At 39.6% G+C, this 19,219-nt stretch overlaps 1 long non-coding RNA gene across 1 annotated transcript in view; it reads right to left on the bottom strand.

Moving 5' to 3' along the window:
• The window catches only part of LOC148223648 (uncharacterized), a 47,827-nt gene extending 29,712 nt beyond the window's left edge, over window positions 1-18,115 (bottom strand). Inside the window, exons 1-2 of the long non-coding RNA XR_015804176.1 lie at window positions 17,825-18,115; window positions 5,996-6,182 (exon numbers count right to left, since the gene is read on the bottom strand). This is a non-coding gene — a long non-coding RNA (uncharacterized LOC148223648). The remainder of the gene's footprint in view (window positions 1-5,995; window positions 6,183-17,824) is intronic.
• Between the last annotated feature and the right edge of the window lie 1,104 nt (window positions 18,116-19,219).

Below are 19,219 nucleotides of genomic sequence, written 5' to 3'. Positions count from 1 at the left end.
TTCCCTCAGGTTGCTGCTGGGGTTATGTTTTCACACCTCCCATTTCTGATGAAGTGCTCGTGAAGCTTATCATGAGCCATTGCAGTTTATAGCTTGATTTTGCTCTGCCATAAAATGTCAGGCTTTAGGCTGTGCCTATAAATGGCAGGAAAAACTCAGTTGTCCATTCTGCCAACCCAGAGCAGAAAGCTTGGCAGCCCCTCCAGTGTTACTGACAAACACAGAATTTCTCATCATTTTGTTTTCGTGAGAAAAGCAAGAAAAGATAATGTCAGTGTACCCTTAAGACTCCAAAGACCTAAAATGACTCAAATGGTATAAAAAGCAAATCAGGATTTATAAGGTAACCATGTCATTTTAGTGTGTGTTTTTTTGATTTACAGGACTGGCAGCTGGGGTTAGGCACAGTTTGCATATGAGACTCAGACTGATGGATTTCACAGACACAGGAAAATCCAGTGTTCTGGAGTTTGGCTGGTATGTACCTGGCAGGACTCTGCACAGACAGAGTCACTGCTGTCTGTGGGCAGGTGAGGACCCCTAACTAAGCCTTGCTCTTTTTCTGGGGCTGGGCTCACACAGCTACAAGCTGGTTTGAAATCATGAAGACGGCACTAATGGAGGTTTTTTTCCCAGTGGCAGCAAACTGCTTTGGCTCAGATTCCTGCTGTCCCAGTGGGGTGGTTATAAAGCACTTTCATGCTTTGTTTCTGGTTCAGATAGCCCCTGGCATCGATGTGAGCACCCTCCAGGGCAGGATGAACTGCTGTGACCCCCTTCTCACATGCATGCCAGAGTGTGAGAGGCAGTCAGGGTAATGAGTAACATGGCATGAGCTGTATCTGTGGGAAAAGTCAGCTTGCCTTTCCAAGGGGAATTTCCCAGGGTTTTCTTCATTTTAAATGCAAGCACTAATGCATAAAGGGAAGTGGTGGGGAGAGCAAAACTGTACACCAGTGCACACTGCTGAATATAAGAGAGGGAGCTATGGAGAACACCTTTAAACTTGGAACATTAAGACTCTTAGAATAAAGATATTTTCAAGGTGGAAAACCTATTTTATTTTACTTTCTGTTGAGAGGAGTGAAATCACAATGCAGTTTTCACTGCACAGTTAGGGACTAGCAGCCTTTATACACTGTACAGCCTATGGGATAGCAGAGGAAAAAGGTGCTTTCTTTTTTCTGAGGTTTCAGAAAATAAATTTGAAACAAATTACCAAGAATGAGCCTTCATGACATCAATCACATGTCTCCAAAAAAGATGTGTGCCAGCAGACACCCAGCTATCTAAAAGGCTAGAGAAGGTGACAAAGACATGTAACTTATATAGACTTGCTGATGAAATATGTCATGAACCTTGTCCACAGAATTATTAGATATCACAAAACAGTTTTGATATGCCTTTTCTGACAACTTAATTTTTAAACCTTAGGGTCAATGTGAGTATTATTTGATGACCATAAAGACTTGTTGAAAGCTTGGCTTTTTAAGGAAATGTGACTGAAATCTATGTCCATCAGTCTCTTTGCTTGCTCTTTGCTCTCTCACCCTCTTGACCAAGCTGGCTGGTCCTACCAGAATCAGCAAAAGGGCAAAATGTCTCAAAGTTACAAAGGTCTGACAAGTTTCACAAAAAATGACAGCTGAGAAAAAATGGAAGACTCAAATTAATACTGTCACTGAGGCAAAAGCTTCTGCAAAAACACAAGAGTCTTCAGCATGGACTGAAGTAACCACAGTAGATGAAGAATATGAAGTTATAAACCTGGAGTTTGGTCACATGTGAGGGAGTTGGGATAGGCAGAGGACTAGCTGAGGTAATTGCAATAGGGGCAGGCAGAAAGATGAACAGATGTAGGATGGAAGTAAATAGAAATCCAGTCATTATTAATTCTGCTGTTACCATAACTACTTTCTTTTTAACACAAATTAGAATTCCAAAAAATCACAAACATCCAGGAGCTGCAGAATAAAGTCAGACACCAGGTTTCACAGCACTTGCTGCACTATATCTGCTAACATTGCAGTGCTAGAGCTCATTCTTACCTTTCCACAGGGTCAACCAAATGATGAGTGGTAATACTGACCTCATTAAAAGCAATTTTCATGAGCAGTCTTTATGCTTGGTGTAAGGACCTCATTAAAGAAAACACAGCTTACTAATATGAGGGTTCATTGAAGGTTAGATTTGTCAGCAGAAACAGACCAACTTTTGTAATTCTGTGACACAAACACAACTTATCTTTTGGAGATGAGGGAAAGGATTATCTAAAATGCCAGTGATTTTAAGAGGCCTCTCAAATAAGCCCAAAATTGAGTCCCTAGTATCCAAATAATTAGGGCAAAATCTTTTAGAATAAGAAGCATCTATTGTTTTCTTTTCTAACATGGATTTCACTTTTGGAGGACCAGTGATCCCTAAAGATTTTTAATTTTTTCACATATTTGTAACTTTGTAGAATTTAATATATAGTCTTATAGTTTCTAGCACCTTCTTACCCCTTTTTCACCTTCTTAGCCTTTTTCACACTGTAGAACAATAGCTAACACTTTCTAAGACATTATATCACACTCTTGAAATTTTGTTTAGTGTTATTTTCAAGAAAATAATTTCTAACAAGGACATCTTGTTTTGCACCAGCATTTGAGAGACAAAATAAGATGTAAAGAACTCCCTGGAGACACTCCAAGGGGTAGGCCCAAGGGTGAATCACCAGGGCAACTGCTCTCCTATTGGATGTACCTGCTAGATAGACTAATTCATTAACCTTATAAAAATGGTAGAAATCCCATACCACGCACGCACATAGCTATTTTTGTGCACCTGTAAGCTCTCATTAAAGAACAGCTCTTTATATTACCACTTTAATATTGTTTAGAAAGTTTTTCTTTTGATTCCAGGCAACAGTTGCTGCTTTGATTGAAAATTAATATGTTGATATAAAATCCCCCAAAGGATGTGTTTTTCACCATCCTCCAATCTCACAAATATACCAAATATTTCAGCAGCTTGGGAAGAAAGTCAGCTGCTTATAATTCAGGGGGGATCTCAGACTTAATCCTTGTTTTTCAGGGTCTGGGTAGGAGGGAGTTTTTTCCCGGTAAATTGCAATTTTTTTCTCCCCACAGCACAATGGAGTGGTCAAAATGGCGGCGCAGGCACCTGAGAGGAACCAAGCCCAGTGGAGCGGCAACGTGACCCGGCTCGGCCAGCGTGCCTTCCAGGGGTTTGTCTGTCACTGTGTCCATTGTTTGGGGCTGGCAGACACTCACCACCCGGCCTTTGTTCCCGCCACACCCGTGTGGTGTGTCCTGTGGGAGCCGTCGCCATCTTCCCTCTGTCTGGGGAGGCCAGGGGGCGAGGCCTGTGGGCGCGGCCGCCATTTTGGTTTTGTTCCTGGCGATGAACAACTTTTGGTGGGTAAAACATCTTCTCTTTTTAAACACTTTTGTTATTAATGTTGTGGTTGTTATTGTGCATTTCTTATTCTATTGCTTTGTGCTTTCAGTAAATTATTGTTTCAACCCATAGTTTCTGCTTTCGTCCCTCCCTTACCAGAAGGGGTAGGGGTAGCAGAGTGGCTTATTTTGAATTTAAATTCCTGCTAGTGTTAAACCACTACACATGCACACACTGAAACTTCTGACTGTGTCCCTTTTTGGTCCTGCTGTCTATGTATTCTTTGTCTTCAAACAAACTGACTTGACTTTTTTTTGTGGTGCACCATAATCCTAACCTGCATATTCTCATCGTGCTTTTGTCTGCCTGGTACTGAGGATCATGACTATGCCTAAAGTCAGGGATGTCCTCTGTATTGAAGCAAAAGTATAGCTGATTAAATTATTCCTTGCCCCATCCTTTTTCCCTCACTGTTTATTATTGAATTGACTGTCTTCCAGGCATTACTTCTCCCTCAGCTCCCTGAGCTGTGCCAATAGCCCACACTGCCTTCAGTCACAATTCAGGCTAAACTAGCTGATTTTGTACTGAACCAGGCTGTAAACTCTCATACAACCTCATAATGCAGGATGGCTACAAGACAGGCAGAGGCTCATAATGGATAGCCAGTAGGCAGAAAAATCTTAATCTACAGCAAGCTATTTCCAACAGGATTGTATGTCTGTATCATTATATATGTATATATTATAGTCATATAGACTAAGGCCAGAACTACAAAGTATTTTAAAGGGAAGCAAAGCTCCAGTCTATCTCTTATATAGCAACCTGGGTGGCTTCCTTAAAGACAGACAGGGAATCTGTGATGGAACAGGAAATTTAATTAAGAGTCCCAGGCAGCAAGTCTAAATTGCATTTTTTTTCAAAGTTGGAAGTCAAGTTAGAAAAATAATTTGCAACTAAGCACTGCACAGCAATGGAATAAGAAAGAGAAGTTTTAGTTTATTTAAAGTATAGCAACTTCTGTGAATTGCAGGTGTTACAGATTAACACTATAATGGGAGCCACATGCATTGCATCCTTGATGTCTGACTCCAAACTCAGGTTAAGAGATGAAATTGTTTTGACATCTAAGGAGGACATGATGTTCTTTCTGAATATAGATCAAGCTGTCTGTGACATGTAAATGAAACTCTTCTGAGTATTTTTTTAAAGAAATGTGATCAAAAAGAAAAGGTGGAGAATTTTTCATGCTTATATTCTATCCTGGGAGTCCAGTTCTAATTACCGAGTCTCTTTGGACAATGGCAATGTTTTAATCTTGTTTTGCTGAAACACTTAAGCATATACTTAGGTAAGGTTGTTTTCAGAACTGCATGTGAGTAATACTTAGATCACAATGCTTTTCCCTGGTGCTGACTATAATTTCCATTCATTGATTCTGCCAGTCTTGTCTGGTCTAGTTTTTAGAAGATGTTTACATATATATTCATATACCTTACCGTTAGTGTACACTGCTTTTCCCTTGTCTGCTTAAATGTGTGCCACAGACCTCCCGTATGTCTAATGAAATATTTCTAAACTGGTTTCACACTGCTTCTACGAATTTAAATTTTTCTATTTTTCTTTTCAGTCTGTTCTCTCATCAAAGAAAAAATCATTCTGTACTCTGGAGTTTTGTGTTGGAGACAGACATCCTAAACTGTATAAGGAAGCAGAAGATGACATGTCATGCAAATGGACCCAGACTCCACTTCCTTTCAACAAACATGACATTCCCTTAATGACATTGCCACTTCACAGAACCACAGAATCAAAGAATCATGGAATCGTTTAGGTTGGAAAAGATCTGATGACCTCTAAGATCATTGAGTCCAATCATTACCTGATCACTGCCAAGGCTACCACTAAACCATATCTCTTAGTGACCCATCTACATGTTTTGAACACTTAGAGGGATGGTCTCAGACTCTGCAAACCTCTGCAGAGCTATGTAATGTTCTGACTCTGTGCTCCCTCTTCCTTTCACATCAGAGTGGTTTGCTTTGCATCTTCTGTGGTAACATGCCTCTTCTTCTCAGTGTCAAGCTCTGTCTCATGCTCTTGCACAGTCATTAATTACCATTAATCACTATTTGATCCTATCCATGCTTTTTTCCCCCTCTATTGCAACAATCTGTAACTGCACAGAAGTCATGGACTCAGATACTCACATCTATTTGTACTGCATTCTCTGTCTTATACAAATCCCTACATAATCAGCATTTATGTATTTTTCCTTGTCTGCACAAAACAAGTATTTATTTACACAGAAGCCACATGAAGGAAGTTTGACAATAATTTTGTATACGTTCACTAATTCAGTTTCACATGAATCGGAGTGCAAGAAGTAGCAACATGGGAAGTTTTGTTTTGAAGAGGTTTTGTAACTTTTCCACTCATAGTTTAGTGATACCATCCTTGGGCATGTGACCTTGATTCAGAATGCCATGCATAAAGAGAGGCACCTGGTTTTGTGCTACTTCATGGAGTAGAGGATGGAACATGAACAAGTTCCAGAACCTGGTAAGACAGAGATGCTTGATTCGATAGGTACCTTCCAGGTGATGAAGGAAAAGAAGTATCTGTGTCTTGTTCTTCTGAGTCTTTATGCTGTGGTTTTTCTATGAGTAGCTGGCACCTAATTCCAGGAGCGTTGTGTTTTCTGTGGCTTTTTTTTCTTTTTTCTTTCTGTCCCATTTACAAGGGAGCTACAACAGCTCTGACAAGATATTCCAGATGTTCTGAAACAGAAATGCAGAGGGATATACAACATTCAACATTTAACAAAGTTCTGTTCTGCCTTCTAATTTCTGTTTAAAGAAGAAACAAACCCTTAAAACAAGACTACTGTTCTCATTATTCTCTGCTTTCCCTCAGGCACATGCTGTGTGGGTGGGAAAAATTACACCTCATAATCTGATGCTGGTAACTTTCTCTCTTTTAGCTTGCCTCCATCCTTTTTGGGGGTTTTATCAGACTAAGGTGATAAATCAGGTAGAATGATCCTGCCATCAGCTTTACACTGGAAATCTAAATTGTGTGACAAGGAGATAGAAAGAGTTTGTGGAGAAAGCATCAGTGACCATGGAGATTTCAATAATAGATTCCTTATTCTGTGTGAGAAAAGTGTCTTCCAGAATTGATATGCCATTGTTCACCCCTCAGTCCCTGGCAGCACATGGAAGCCAGGTCACCATGGCATAAAACAATTTCCATTCAAAGCATCTAAAAATCCTGGCAAAAGAAGACATTATGATTTACTCTGTCTTCTCTTTATTCCTTTGACAGCCTACTAAGTGCATAGCTATGCTCGTGGCATTCAGGTCAGTCTGACCCACTGAAGCTAAATCCGTAGATGAGACCTTCTCCAGATAACAAATGACAGGATGAGAAAATGGCCTCATGTTGCATCAGGGGAGGCTTAATTGGATATTAGGAAAAATTCCCTCACTGAAAGGTTGGTAGAGTATTGAAACAGAATGTTCAGAGATGCAATGCAATCACCATATCTTGGAAATGTTCAACAAGTTGAACAAGTTGCCTAGTTGTGGGAGCTGGGTACAAGATTTAGTGGTGAAGACAGCAGTGTTAGATAAATGGTTGGGCTTGATGATCTTGGAGATCTTTTCCAACCTTATTGCTTCTATGATTCTATGACATAGTGGAGAACAAAAGTGGTCAACGCCTGAGTGTATCCATGAAATTGAGAGCTCTGCTGATGTTAGCAACAACTTCTTAACATGCAAGCTCATGCTAAGGTAAGGAAAATTTGTCACCAGGCATAGATACAAATGCAGCTCGGATCAGAAGATGTTTAATTACTGTTGGCAGGTTTAAACCCTTTCTTTGGACTTTCAAAACAGGAGAAGGTATGCCCCATGTTTGTATCCTATGTTGTCCTCTCCAGATGAAGAGGGCATGGACTGTCTAAGATACCTGGGATTTATTTAACATTCTGCTGCTGTTAGGCATATCCTCTAACTTTCTGCATCTGCAAATAGGTGAGTCTGGAAGGTGAACATCATTATATAAATGACCAAGGATAACTCTGTGAATCTGTCTTGCACTTACAGGAGAGAGATTCTGCCAGGAAACAGCTAGGGAAAGCCAGCAGATATCACCAGTCCTAAATCTTCTTTGAATATCTTGCACCTGAATTTTGGGACCAAAATAAGGTGAGGTTTCCTTTTATTTGACTTTCTGGCACTTAGATTTCATAAGCATATTTTTTTTCTTCTCTTGTTTGAAAGCTATCTAAGATGACAAGAAACTAGAGTATGCTACTTATAAAATCTTGAAACTGGGAATTGCAACATTCAGTCTTAATGTCACTCTATTGACTGGGGACAAGGCAGCTTTTATGTAAAAAAAAATACCCCACAAAACCAAACCAGACTAGAACCAAAACCGAAACCAACAAAACCCCCCAAACAAAAAAACCCGCAACAACAAAACCCAAATTATAGGATAATTGTGTCTGATAGGAGAATAAGAAAAAAGGACCCTCAGGATAGCCATCATCTCTGAAGAATTTTGTTCTTGTTCCTGCTTAGCTCAAGCCAAATCAATGTAAGGGTTTTGTCCCAATTCCAATTAGTCCATCGTAGGTCAGTATATCTGGAAAGTCCTAAAAAGATCTGTGCAGTTATTTCAGGAGACAGAGTAGCCCAGTTTCTGTTCAGCTAAATGTCAGCTGAGCATACCTGGCACTTTGCAAGAATTGTTTCCCTGAAAAAGATGAAGGCTGACTCTGACAGAGAAGTGGAGGGTGAGAATGGAGAGAAGCAAGCAGCTGAATCACTTAAATGTTCCTAAGCATCATTAAAAATAAGGGAATGTAAATGTACAATACACCTAGGTCAAAACTTCAAGTGTGATTTTGGTGCAGCATTTCTAGCTACATTAGTTGGATATAGGTTGAAACAGAAGAATTTGAAAAGTATTTACAATATCCTGAAGGTATTTTGACATCTGTTCATTTGGATGTTTTAGTTTTGCATGGAGGGGATAAGGGCAGAATAATTCCTGCTTTAACTTTACTCACTGGAAAAGTAAAATCCTTGCTTTTGCCAATGAGAAAGAATAACTTTGAACAAGTTCTGGCCAAGTTCATACCAAAGGTGCTGAACTGTTCTCTTTGAAGAAATATCATGTAGCAGAGATCATTTTGTACTGCATGCTGATATTTTCTCCAAATTAACTTAAACTGGCATTCTGCCTCAAAAGCTGAAAAATGTTAAACCTGACACTCTGCTTGTTTGTTCTTCAGAATGTCTACAGCTACCCCTTTTGTGACTTTTCTGTTGCTGCTGGGTTTCCACTTAGATTGCTTAGATGTCCTTTCTCAATATTCTCAAAATCTCTGCTGGCCCCCAAGTGACTCCTACACTGTGACTCACGGGCCTCTTTCATCAGGAGGCAAACTAATGGTCTCCTACGACACATGCTGGATGTGTTCTGCACAGCTGCAGGGTTTCTGCTGCTGCTAATGAGATTTTTCTCGAGGGTTGGGAAAGATCATTAAGGAATGGTTTCTGAAAGCCCAATATTAGTTTTTCAATGTTTAACCAGGGGTGCCTCCTCACTGTTCAATGCTAATAATGGCAGAATGATTGCTTTGGTAGCAGGGCAGTCAAGGATCAGCTCACTGGTGTCAACACACAGGTCCATCTGCTAGATTGGGTGTTTTTTAACTTTTGGAGTGATGAAAAAAGGAGCAATGCTTGCAGGTTTATAGCAAGGTGAGTTGTGGAGCCGAATGCTAAGTGAAAGACTTGTCATGGTATAACCTGGCTGCACACAGAGGGAATTTCTACCTCAGTTAGGTATCCAGTCCAGTGAAGAAAACAGAGTGAATTACTAGAAATATTTACTTTGAGAACAATCCCTGTCCTTGAACAGGGATGGCACTAAGTGGTGGTGGGTTGAGGAAAATGAAAACTGTCCTTGGGAGACAGCCCTGTCAGCTGCTGATTGTGGGATTGGTTAGAGAATGGGAATCATGGGGAAGAAAACATTGGATAGTACTAGAAGACCTATGGGGCAGATACACATAAGCATTTGAGAAAGAGAAAAGGAAAGCTCCCTAAGATGCTATTCATTAGTACTCTAAGAAAGGATTCAAGTAGATTGTGGATAAATACTTGACCAAAGTAGAAGGTACATGTAGTGCAGGGAGACAGAAAATTGCATAATTTAACATTTTTCAGTTTCTCTAGACAACATCCTTTACTCCCAGTCCAGAGCTGAAAAAGGTCTTAGGTTTCCCTATTTGCTGCTTTGGAAGATAGCATGACAAGCTTTAATTCAGTGATCATGGAATGTTGAGATACAGGGTTAAAACACCACTGAAGTAGCTGAAAAATTGAAGAAAGGAGAGAGGCATCACTGATGGGGCATGCTTCATAGATTTTTGCAAGAGCAGGAGAAAAGATCACCCTGATGGGAGCACCTTTAAAAGGACCTTGGCAGGAAAAAAAATTAATTTAAGAGGAAGCTTAGGTTTGGACATGCTGATCTATTAAGCTTCAAAAACAGGTACTCAGGTCACAGAGCTTTACTGAAACAGTGGCAGAACTGTCCAAAGGCTTAGTGCCAAGGGATTTCTGAATACCACATCTGAAACAAAGGAAAGAACTGTCCTTCTTTGTGAAGTGCAGCAGGTAAAACCACTGCAGAGCTAAAACACTGAGATCGTACATGAAAGCCACAAGAAGTTTGAATTCTGCTCCGCTTTACATGAAGTGGTGGGCAAAAGATGATAAAATTTACATGGTTGCTGTATTTTTGACATTTTGTCTGTCAAATGTCAAACATTTATTGCTTCTAAAATTTTAGTTGAAGGGATGGCTAATTATTAAACTGTAGCAAATATGTATATTTTCATATGTTAAAAATAAAATGGATAACTGTAGGTTTTACCTAAAAATACAACAAACAGGTGAAAGATTTCAAGAGGATCCAGGGTCAGAGATTTATTTTTACAATTTCTGGGAATTAATGATGTTCCTGTTAAGATATCAGATCATAATTATCTAGTAAGAGGGATAAATGTATAAGAAATCATACTGGCAATAGCAGGAGAGCAGAATAGTTACACATGGGGATGGATGTCTTTAGGGAACAGAGAAGCTCTGAGTTTAGATTAGAGTTGAAGGATCCCAAATACCCCGTCATTATTGGTCTTGAGACTGTTTTCTCTCCTCCTGTAAACCCAAACAGTCCTGGAAGGGTTTTAAACTCAGGTAAGCAGAACTGCTGACAGAAAGGTTATGTTCACATTAGCCAAAAAAGGAGTAAGTCTCTTCTTTGGGATTTACATCTGCACAAAAAGGAAATTTCCATTAAAATGGAAACACTTCTCATCAGTTAGAGATCTTTTTTCTTGCTGACATCAAATATTTTCTTGTCCTCTTGCTGTGTCTGCTCTGTTTCTGGCCTGAATTTCTCAGGGCACTTACATTTGCCTACATTTAATTCTTGCCTTAGGATATGGTTTTGGCAAACTGTCAGTTGGCAAGTGTTGGGAAGTCAGGGCATTTCCCTGGGAAACATACTCTCCAGTAAAATCTGTTCCACACTGATAACATTTAGATCTGAGGAAAAAACAGGAGAAAAGTATGGCCAAAGGCCTTTGGCAACTTCAGAGAGAGCCACAGTTCCTGCCTACAGCTGCTCAAAAAAGCCTAAATTAACTAGAAAAATGGGAGCCTTTCTGGAAGCCATTAGCCTTAGAGGAAAGGTAAAGTAGCAAGATATTCACAGGTAGCTTGAAATCATCACCTGCAAGCCTGCAAGGACAGAAAAGGTAGAAAGTGAGGCAGTTGCCACAGAGAAACTCATCTTTAGCCTGGATACATTTATCAGCAATTTGAGAGTGATGCTGTATGTGCACAACAGAGTAGGGATGCAAATGTAAGGGGCAGAGAAGGGGCTGGAGAAGCTGAACTGTTTGGAGACTCTTTCCAGACCTCCATGGGTGAGCAAAGCTGAGTCTGCCTTCAGCAAGTCTTCCTGTGAGTGGCAGATCAAAGGCGGTCTGCTTACTGTAAAACTTTCTGGATTGGTTTCTAAAGGTGTGAAGGTCAATTGACTTTGCCTCTTTAGAAATGACACCCTTCACATTTCTCTCCTCGGGATACTAACAATATGTTTCTCTTCAAGACCATCAACAGCAGTTTAAATGAGCTTAAAATATTTCAGGTGAGTTTTCCTCTGGTAATTTAGCTGAAATCAGCCAGAGTTCAAAAAATTAGGAATGTTAGATGCATGGAGAGAATAAATAAGTTGACATGCTGAGTGCAATTGCACGAGCATGGTTGTCTTCACTTCAGAAAGCAGCCTAAAATCTGTTTGTTGGCAGATGAAAGGCAGACAGTGATTGTCACCACTGCTGCTCAGGATGAAATCCTGAAAACAGTAAGAGTGACTATTAGAATAAGAAGGCTAAGACAAGACATAGCCTTTCTTTCAGCAGTGTAGAACACAGCTGGCAGATGTGAGATTCCTAAGGTCATATAGAAACAGCAAGATCACAAGAAGTTACACATATTGTTTGCCAGTAGAAAATTCAAGAAAGGGGCTAAAGACACCTTTATTCAGGGCTCAAAATCAGTGATACTGAAGAAACACAACTGATAGTTTCTGCTTTCTTTTCTGAAACAGCCTTTCTTTGCTCACTGCCTGTTGATCACCAGCTAAACTGTGTTTCTCTTTTCCTTGGGTTTAGATATTGCAAATATTTAAGAATTTGATGGGGCTCTGTGAGTAGGGAGCTCAAGTGAATATAGTATTCACAATTTATTTTTTTCTCAGAGTAGAGTATTTAATATTAATCTCTTAAGACAACGGAACAGCTGTGTGCAGTTCCAATCCCAACTACCTACCAGTTTAATAGTTAACCATATATTTTAGGCCAATGGTGGTTAATGGGTAAAGCTTACTGAAAGTGAAATTAGCCCATGGCTAATTGGCAGTAGGACTAGGAATTGCATGACTAAAAAATCATGACTTCTGTGCTGATGATAAACATACAAATTCTGTAGAACTCCTCAACTCAATCAATATCCAGTCAGCCTGTATCTTTATGATAATTGATTTGGAGAAAATGAAACCTTCCTTCACAACACACTTTCCTTTTCCCTAAAGATACAGGCAGTTCAAAACTAAGAAAAGTAAGAAAATAAGAATAAGAAAAATTCTGGTTTTTTTGGGCTTTTTGGTTTTGCTAGATTCAGCTTAACCATTCTGCAATAGGTGGAACCTTATTGAGTTATTTCTGAATACAATTTAGAACTTGTAGCAAAAAAGGTTTATTTGTTACGATATTAATGAAAACACCACGTAATTTGAAAGGCTGAAAATTTCAACAAACTGGTAAAGTTTTATTCTGGGGAGAAGAAAATTTAAAATGTGTAACAAATCTGAACCATCTCTTCCAGGCAGAAGCTGGTTCCTAAAAGGGCTACGACCATTGCCCAGAAGTGGCACTCAGTTCCCTATGATTGCTTTGCCTAAGGCTTTGGACAGTAGGGTGGGGAGTGGATGCTCATTTTGAGGGCAGCCAAATTATTTCTAAACTGCATCATGAGGTCTTGCTTTTGATTAAAGCATTTTAGCATTTCATGGAAGTGGTCTTCCCTGCAGCCTGCAGTTGGAGCTCACTGCCCAGGCAGCCCCAGCCTGTCACATCTCTCGGTGCTTGCCCAGACTATTGCTTCTCTCCAGGGAGTGAGTTGAGTGTTGGCAATGTTTCTTTCCCTTAAAGGGCATGAGAGTGAACCCCTTGGGCTCAGTAGGAGCTAAATGCCCAAGTGTGTTAGCAGTGTTCAGCAGCACTGTACAAATGTACAGGCGTAGACCAGTGGCTTTTGAACAAAATACAACAAAGGCAATGGGAGAGCAGAACAAGCTGGCTGAGGGGGCATCATCCCATTACTCTAGACTTCAAGGGACTTACCAAAATCAAGTGTGTATTGCAAACGTGTAAGCATAGACCATGTGAATTCATGTTATGCAGACACAGAAATACATCAGCTGCAACAAATGGTCTTATAAGTCTCTGTAACTGCTAGGAAAGTGTCTGGATGACGGAAGCCCCTCACATGTGTCTGAGTCTTGCCCTGGGGACCACAGACTGACTAATGAACTTGTCAGTAAGGCTGGCGGGGCTTTAGAATTACAGCAGAGTTAGAGTTCCTATCCAGAATGCTGTAATGAGAGTGTTTTGTGCTGGCTGGATAATACCTGTATGGATCACTCTTTTTATTTCCATGCCCTTTCCAGCTTTTTGTGTTGATCAAAAATCTTGTATCTCCAAAATTGCCTACCAGACAGGCCCTATTAGCTTTTTTCTCTTGCAAAGTCCCTTTATGGATGAAGACAGTTCAGGCTGCATTGGGGGTTCAATGTAGATCTTTCACCTTGCAAGTTGCTTTAGCTGCTGTCAGTTGATGTATTTTAAATCAAGTGTCATGTTCTCAATATTGTCTATAAGTTTTACACCGCACTTCCCTCCCATACCCAGGATAGGCCCATGAATCCTGGTCTCCAATATCCTCCTGCTGCCTAGCAAATTATAATTTAATTTACTACTCATGAGACAAATCTCTATTTGACAACGGTTTCCTGGTGAAAGCAACTGTTTTGTCAGCAATTCAATGGCAGAAGCCTCTTCTTGGGACAAAAGTCCTTGACTTACACGTTTTAAAATATCTATACTGAAGACAGTGGAAATTCTATCGTCTATAACTCACGTGACCTATTTTCCTGTGAAAGGGAGAAAACAAAGCAAAATTAATTTATTAAGTACAGATTATGAGAAAAAGTAGACTTCATAAGGAAGCACTGCAGTTGGCAGGTATCTAGTCATTGTCATTTAATAAAGGCACCCTACGTTTTCAACACTCCTGTCCTGTGCTGACAGGTTCAAAGGTCCAGTGGTATCTTAGTAATAGGCACCAGTGGGCAGCCACAATTGCAGGAAGGCAGATGGCACTGCAAAGCCTGCCTCTGTTTGAAGCTAGAATGAAATCAAATTGAAGCCTGCCCAGAAAAGCTATTTATTCTGTCTTCATTATGGGGCTGAATCACAAAGCTCTACCCCTGGGTCCCTGTTGCTGCCTGAAATCAGTGTGTCACCAGGGGACTGTCTCTTATGACAACTGTCATCTTGACTGGCACACTGTAAATTGAACCAAGGAATCACTGCCCCTAAACACACAAGTTATCACAGCTTGTGTTGGTGCATGAGCACCAAGCAGGTCCGTGACCTGAGAGGAGCTGCATGCTCTGTAATCCCCCTCTGAGCCAGGGGCTGCAGAATCTACAAGGAACTGTTTTATTTCACAGTGTCAGGGAACCTGGGAAAATAGCTGGAAAAAGGTCAGCTCTGAAAAGATGCTTTTACAGACTGAGGCTCACAAATGCTGAAGAAACTGCACAGTCTGAGACACTGAATTGTCAGAAGTTCCATTTGTACTTTTAGAGGTACTGGCTCTATGGGAGGTGTGAGTTCATTCAGCTGGTCACTGCACAGCCGGCAACTGAAATGTCCTGCAGATACCTGGCTAGAGGGGCTGTGCTGGGAAATGTCAATCCTGTCTAAAATAGGAAAAAAGGGAGGTGCTGTGGGAGAAATTCTGACTAAAAATAGAGTGTTTTCCCCCTCATTACAAAATACAGGTAAAAATAAAATTCAATGCTTCCAATCTTAACTGCATCTCTGAATAACAGCCAGGTATGAATTCATGGCACTTCTCTCACTGCTAAAAAAATGCAAAACAAAGGCAACTTCCACATTTATTTTTAGTTCAGTTTGTTAAATTCCATGGTTCATAATAGGGTTAAATTTGGTCCTGGGAAGTCTGCTGTAATTAATAACCCATGTATGTTCACATAAATACTTATTTTTAAAATGTATATCAGATTAATGGGTTTTCATTGTGAAGCTTTTTCCAATGAAAAGTGATTTTTCACCCAAACAAGGATTTTCCTTTTTGAATAAATTTCTTAATAGTAGCAGAAGTTGTAGTAGTAGTAATAATAAAAATAAAAAAAAAAAAAAAAAAAATAATACAATTTTTGTTTTTCAAAAGGAAAAAATGGGTATAACTTTATGGCAATAAAGTATCTGTATCTTTAAATATTTATTTGATCTTGTTCAATTTTGAAAATTGAATGCATATCTTTTTCCTTTAGAGATCTCCAACGATGATGTTTCAGGTTTTGTTGGGGGTTTTTTGGTGTTGTTTGTTTGGGGTTTTTTTTTTTTCTTTTTTAGTTTATTTCTAAAACATGCCTGTGAAGAAATTTTAAAAGTCCAGTAAGTGGGTGTTATTGTTCTATGCTTTCAACAGAATACAGTTGCTGGCTCTTTTGTTTCATTAATTCCCCATACAAATATACATTGTACCCAATTTAGATCCCTGAAAGACAGAGGGATTAGAAACCTATTTAGCCTGACTAAATCCTTTGGAAATTTAAAATGAAAAATATTATCACAGTTTGAGTGTTAAATCTACCAAAATTTTGTGCAACCAGTTAATTATTTGCTTGAGAGGATCCTAAATCTTCTTGTGAAAGCAGGGAGCTTTGGCAATGATGCAATCCCCAAATCAGAAAGGCAAGCACATGTTGTCATGCGGAGTGTGGGAAAATGCAAAGCAGCTGAGGAATTTTGAAGGTTTTTTTGTTAGAAAGGCTTTGCTGAGAGGACAGGTACACCCGTGGAATTAAAAGGAACAGCTCAAGAAGAGAGAATTAAGGAAAACTCCAGGGAACTGATCAAGTACAAAGCCTTGGTATAAAAAATGTGTCTAAAACCAGGCAAAAATGCCTCCAGAGAAAGTGAAAGGGAAGGGGGAGGGAGTGCGTTGTGAGCTGGTGCACAAGAGAATGGCGGGAGCAGGTGAGCAGATAAACTCTGCTCACTTCCTCCTGCTTCTAAAACAGCAGGACTGTGATGCATCCCACCGTAGTTACAGGAGTGTATTCAAAGACCCTCATCATCTAAATGTTTCATTTCCTGACAGCAAGAACATGCAAAACTCTGGTATTTTGGACTGGCAGCTGAGGCCAGGAAGTCATGTTATTTTGTGATGGGAGCATCAAACCATGGTGTTAACTTTGCAGGAGGAGGTGGGCAAGGACAGATCCTTTTTCATAAAAATAAATCTGTGCTGCCAAATGTAAATAGGATGGATAAATTTTCTGCTCATCTGACTTAGTAAGATGCTCTCTATAACTCCTCAGTCAGCAAAAAAAAAAGTATCTAAAATGTGATAGCGTGGAATCCCAGAGAGCTCAGGCTTGAGAAGTGACCACTCAAATGTCTTTAAAGCTGTTAAAATTGCTAGGCACTATTATGGTTTCAGATGATCTTATAGATTTTTTTCTTTTTTTTTTTTTTTTTTAAGAACTCTTTTTTTCTATCTGAAATGGGACCCTAGTAGCTAATTTTAATTTATTATGTCTACCTTGATTTGTCTGGCAGCAAGGTGGGGATCAAGCAGACTCTAAAAGAAGGGTCTTTTATGGTCAGACAGTAAAAGTCATGAGTGTGGAAGCCAAAAGACTTAAGAAGAAAGAGCAGAAGGATAAAGACCAGTTAGAATAAGAGGTGTGAAGACGTCACAGCTATTTACCTATCTGTCACAGCACATCTTCCAGTCACCTCTGCAGGACCACATGATGTCTAAAATATGTGAAGCAAAAGTAATTATCCTGACTCAGTAGCTCCAGCTTTTTATAGAAACCAGTTCGTTTGAGGCATTTTCTGTTCAAAATTAAATTAGAAGCAGACTTTTTAAAAAAACAGCTGAACTACTGAATGTCTCAGTATGATGCTTCCACACACATGCATGTGTTTTCGGCATGCAGCTGGCATTTCCCCCAGCTTTCCTGAGATGAATGGCCTACTTCTGGGTACCTTTTCCCTTCAAAATCCCACCTCAATACACTACAGTGTACAAAACAGTAGTGTTTTGAATTTCCAATTAAATCTTTTTTTTTTTTTTTTTTTTTTTTTAGGTAGGTCTCTGAATTAATAATACAACCAAGTATTCCAGAAACAAATCATTTTACCTGCTGAGGGGAATGATGGATTGAGCCAGTGTAGATTATTGTTTCTGAAATTTGGGACTATCTTAATGTATACATTAATACAACAAGCTTTAATAGGGGGAATATCCTTATTACATATCTGTCATCAGAATGCAATAAAGGATTAGCAGGAGACAAATGTATAAGCAAGAGTAGAGGAAAGTAAAGAAATACATGGGTATCTTCTCTGTATGTGCTTTTCAGCTCTATGTATTGTGTAGTTCTGTGTCTATTTAACTATCATACAGCATGCTCAGAAATACGGACTGACAGAAATACATACCCTGCAACTCCTTTTCTTCTCTCTCAGTTCTGGGATGATGGAAGGATTTCAGGTGCATGAAGGTCTCCTCGAAAAAACAAAACGAAGTACCAGGTTATTGTTTTGGAAATGGAAATACACCCCGCAGTAGGTAGAAACCCAAATTCCTTTGTTCTGCAGTTTCCATAACAGGAAAACAGAGTTCTGCATTCAGGCTGTCCTGGTGTCCCAGCATGGCAAGAGTCTGATATATTTCAAGCTTATAATTTTTGCTTTTCAAGTGTTTGTTTTTTCATTTCTATGTGCTTTTCCCCTCTGTGTTGGGCAGATGATGGTTCTTACAAAGGGTCATCAGTATTCCTGGGAACGAATTCACGGGGGTAGAATAAAAATGGGAAGTAGATTCTCTCTTTCCCTGCCAGTTCTGCCTGATTAAATAAGTGTGCTTCTGATCATGAGACAAGAGAGATATCGCTCTGCCATGCAGCCAAAGCCTCCACACTGGGGCTACGTCTGGCACAGTCTATGAATTGCTCTTATTTTAAAGAAAATCCTTTGCTAGCCACTTATTTTTCAGATGCATCACTGCAGATGCAAAATTATAGATTATGTCTGGATTTTTGCAGTAGGATTTCCTCTCTGCTCCTTTGCTGAGGCAGAGTAAAAGTATTCTTCCTTTTTGAAGTAAAAGCACAGTGCACGACAATTTTCCATGTTTCTGAAATATTTGTGAAACTTTAGCATAAAAATGTGGAAGGCTACTATATATTCCTCTTTTTTAATCTACTGGGGCTGAACAAGAAAGGCAGGGAGAGGACAGGAAACAGAGGATAATTGCTCTTTCCTTACAATCTAGAAGTCACCACTTTGGTGGAGGTAATTGCTGAAAGAGTCTTTCCTGCCTTCTCCACAAGTAGAGGTAGTAAAATCAGGCATCAGTACTTGAGGGGATGCTAGCAAGGAATAAGAACTGACGTTTGGATTGAGGTCTCTATAAATGGCAGTTTGTCATTACATTGATATGCATTGTTAAAAATTTTGTATATGCCTCCAGAGACTGCAAGAATTTGACATATTGGTAGTAATGAATGAGCCTTCCAAAGTGGATTATACAAAGTACAATATTTCAGGTTAATTTTGAGCACTGTGTTTACTTTGGAAGCCCTTTAAATCCGCCCTAAAACGGTTAAACTAGAACTGTCTGCTGAAGCATTTTAGGTTTTCTGAAACAGAATTACATGAGAAATTGCTTTTACAAAATGTCAACAAAAATATTTTGCTCTGCACAGAGTAGAAATACTTACTTACTGCAAAAACAGGAAACAGAAACAACTTCATAGTTCAGACAGCACATATGTAGATGCTTTTCCTCAGCATCTTCTTTAAGGAGAGATCATCCCAGGAATTCAGTACCAC

The sequence above is a fragment of the Sturnus vulgaris genome, chromosome 5 (assembly GCF_052056855.1).
Source record: "Sturnus vulgaris isolate bStuVul1 chromosome 5, bStuVul1.hap1, whole genome shotgun sequence".
Lineage (NCBI taxonomy): Eukaryota > Metazoa > Chordata > Aves > Passeriformes > Sturnidae > Sturnus > Sturnus vulgaris.
The sequence above is the reverse complement of the archived record's forward strand: the minus strand, read 5'-3'. Positions and strand labels throughout refer to the sequence as shown.